We start from the raw sequence: 3,568 nt of genomic DNA, 5'->3' as shown, positions 1-3,568 counted from the left end.
GGTAGTGCCCTTTCACCCCTCCTTTGTCTTTTTTTTTTTTTTTTTTCTTTTTGTCACTGAGAAACTGTCATGCAAGGTGCTGCGAGTGGTGGGTGCCGGGGCTCGGGGTGCCTGAGCCGGAGGTCTCGGAAGCGCCCCGCTAGTACAGTACCTGCGGGCGTTTCACAGCGCCTCTCAAACGCGGGCAGTTTGTCAACAAAAGCATCATCTTCTGATAAACATAAGCGAGAAGAAAAACGCAAAGGAAAGAAAATTAAGAAAAAAAAAAGAAAAGGACAAAAAGAAACTAATCCCAACTGAACTGAAGCAGCGCACTGTATCAACGATAAAAGACAGAGAAGGCTTTTAACGAGGGAAATAAAGGAAGGGGCGCTGGCACAGGAATAACAGCGTCTTTCTTTGCAATAAATTATTCAGACTTCACATGAGACCACAACGAAAGCAAACTGGCACAGGACAGAGGACAGGTCAGTGAAAATAACTCTTCAACATGCTCTCGAACAAACTCGGTCGGACTTTGCCACAGGAGACAAGAGACGGAGAATGTGGTGGAGACGGACCCGACGGCAAAACTCGGCTGGGTTGGGGTGTCCCAGCCCCATGCTGGTCTCACGGGACCCTCAGCGGTCCCCGACCCACTGCCGTGCCCACTGACTTGCCCATCTTTCACCTCAGCTTTTCATCTTCTTGCATGACGAACCCGGGAATCATTCCCAAATCCCAACTGCCCCTGCCTGTCTGTCCCCTCCCTGCCCCATGTGGCTTCTCTTCGATCAAACCCCAGTCCAGTGGCACCCTCCGCTTGCTTTGCACAGGGCTGCAATCTGTGGGTGCCTCATCCAGTGACCCCCCCCTGCTGAGGGGGGACCCGAGAACCCTGGTTTGGGGGCTCTCTTTCAAAGAAAGCCCCCGCAGAGTGGGTAGGAGCTGTGGGGGCCGGCAGGCGCAGCTCCTCATCCCCCTCCACAGCCACGTCAGCACTTGCTGCTCATTAAAAAACATAAAGGAGCAATTTTTGATCTCAGAAATATACACGTTAGAGAGAAGAAAAAAAAAATTAAAAGGAAATCCTAAGGGAGCCATCACCCTGCTCAGCCTACAGGACCAGCATCATTTCATCATCCATCCCTGCCCTCAGCCTGGCTGCTCCCCTCCACCAACACTGTGATTCCTGGCGTGCGGTGGCTACCGCCGGTGTCGCGAGTGGGCACAGACAGGACCGAGCGGCGACACGCCGGGGATGCTCGGGTCTGGCGGCCCATCGCGTATTTTGTTCAGCGACACGCTGTGACGGTGACCGACAGCCAGCGAACAGGTACAGAGCATCCACGACACCTCGAGAGCGAAGCAAACGACAAAGATCGAGACGCAGGTCAGGGACCTGGAGACCACGGGGACGGCGCCGGCCACCCTGTCGTCCTCCAGCCCTTGGATATGGCATCGGGGACCGCTCATAAGTTGCGAAACGCTGCAACCAGGACACACAGACAACAGCTAGGTTTGGTTTTTTAGAGGGTTTGGTTTTTTGAAGGGTTTGGGGGTTTTGGAGGGTTTCGGAGTTTTTGGAGGATTTGGGTTTTTGGATGGTTTGGGTTTTTTCGAGGGTTTGGGTTTTGGAGGGTTTGGGGTTTTGGAGTGTTTGGTTTTTTGGAGGGTTTGGGTTTTTGGAGGGTTTGGGTTTTTGGAGGGTTTGGGTTTTTGAAGGGTTTCGGAGTTTTTTGAGGGTTTGGGTTTTTTGGAGGGTTTGGGTTTTGGAGGGTTTGGGGTTTTGGAGAGGTTTTTTTTTTGGAGGGGTTGGGTTTTTGGAGGGTTTGGTTTTTTGAAGGGTTTGGGGTTTTTGGAGGGTTTGGGTTTTTGGAGGGTTTGGATTTTTGAAGGGTTTGGGTTTTTGGAAGGTCAGGGTTTTAGCTCCCTCTGCAGAGCCCCCCTGCCAGCCTCGGCCAGCCATGGGCTGCAAAGCTGCTTTCCCACCATGCAAACTAGGCATGCTCATCCCCAAAAAAACACGGGAGGAAAAGGAAAATAGTGAGGAGGGGGTCATTCCTCGTAGGAGATGGGAAGCAAGGGGCGGTGGGGCCGGCAGAAAGAGGAGCGTTGGCAGCTGGGACGAAGGGGAGCTGCCAGCTCCAAATTTTATTTCAATTCCTCATCTCACGCCCTGGTCGCACCTGGAGGGGGATGTCTGGGCAAAACTCATGTTTTTTCAGGACATTCCTCCAAAACAAAACTGCAGAGCTTTGTTCTGGTTTAGACCATGTCAAGCTAAAGGTTTGGAAGAGACTTTTCCAAGACCCCGTTTCTTGCTACTGCTTCAAAGGAGAGCATGGATTTAAGACATTTAAAGAGACTTAATATTAGTTGTCTCCTAGATCCCAAGATCTGGCTTCCAGCCCCCCCTTCCCTTCAGCTACAAACATCCCCTGCAAATAAAGCTTCTTTTTCACCAAATTCGCAGACCATAAGCGCGTTTTATATTATATTGCACTTGGTGATCACTTCTGCTTTCACCAAACACTCATTTTTCATGACATTCGGAGCTGCCGTGAAGAAAGCTTCCCTAGAGGGTCACGTCCATGATCTGTCACACCCCCCTCAAATCCCTTCTTTTGCATTTAAAAACCTGATGAAAACTGAGGAATGCGAACCCATTTGAATCTAGCAAATGAAATAAAAAAATAAAAGGACACATTGGAGAACGTTCAGAGGTAGGAAAGGCGAAAGAACAGCATCGCTGTATGTTTTTACCAACGGTGGGAGTGGTGGCTGCGCTCAGGGAATTGGTGGAAGATATGGAAGAAGTACTTTCAGCACGGGCTAAAGGTGCTATCGGAGGAGGGCTGGATGAGTGAATAGGAGGGCTAAAAGGCCTGGACTGTAGAAAAACATAAAATAACAGGAGGTTAAAGAAAATAAGCGACATTTGCATCAAACAAACAGAAGCTTTTGCCCAAAGCCACAACCTCCAGGCCAGCCCCGCTGGGTTAGCGCAAAATTGAATAATTTCATTTCTTTTAGTTCTAAGAGCATTTTAAGCCAGACCTAGAGAAATAGCAGGCGATTCCCACTGTCTCATGGGCCTGGGTGTCTAAAGTCCCCATCTGCATTGAAGATGGAAGCTCCGGTGGCCATGAGATGGATTTAATTGGGGAGGGAGCAGTGCCCACCACGTGCCAGCTCCCTGGGGAGCAGCTCATCGGCTCCTCACAGATAAGTTTACACCCATAACATTGACACAAAAAAAATCTGTGCTTATCTGAAGCAGCCTGGGGTAGCGGGCAGCACTGGACAGCCTAGCTGAAGTGGTACGGCGGTGGGCACCCCCAACAAAGGTTTCACTCCGACACCCTTCCCGGGATGGCCAGAGCAGCACCACTTTACCTCTGGGCACACTCCCTTCTCACACTCATTTTCTGCCTTTACCATAATCGCTCGGGGCTGGTGTTGCTGGTGGGCAGGGCAGAAGGAGCTCATGGCTATTTTTCCACACGTAATTTATCTCCATGGACAAATTACAGAAAACCCTCCCCGACCCCAGCAGCTCAGTGCTTGCTCCTAATGACTCGCTCCG

Source organism: Apaloderma vittatum, unplaced genomic scaffold (genome assembly GCF_000703405.1).
Source record: "Apaloderma vittatum isolate BGI_N311 unplaced genomic scaffold, ASM70340v1 scaffold20818, whole genome shotgun sequence".
NCBI lineage: Eukaryota > Metazoa > Chordata > Aves > Trogoniformes > Trogonidae > Apaloderma > Apaloderma vittatum.
The sequence above is the reverse complement of the archived record's forward strand: the minus strand, read 5'-3'. Positions refer to the sequence as shown.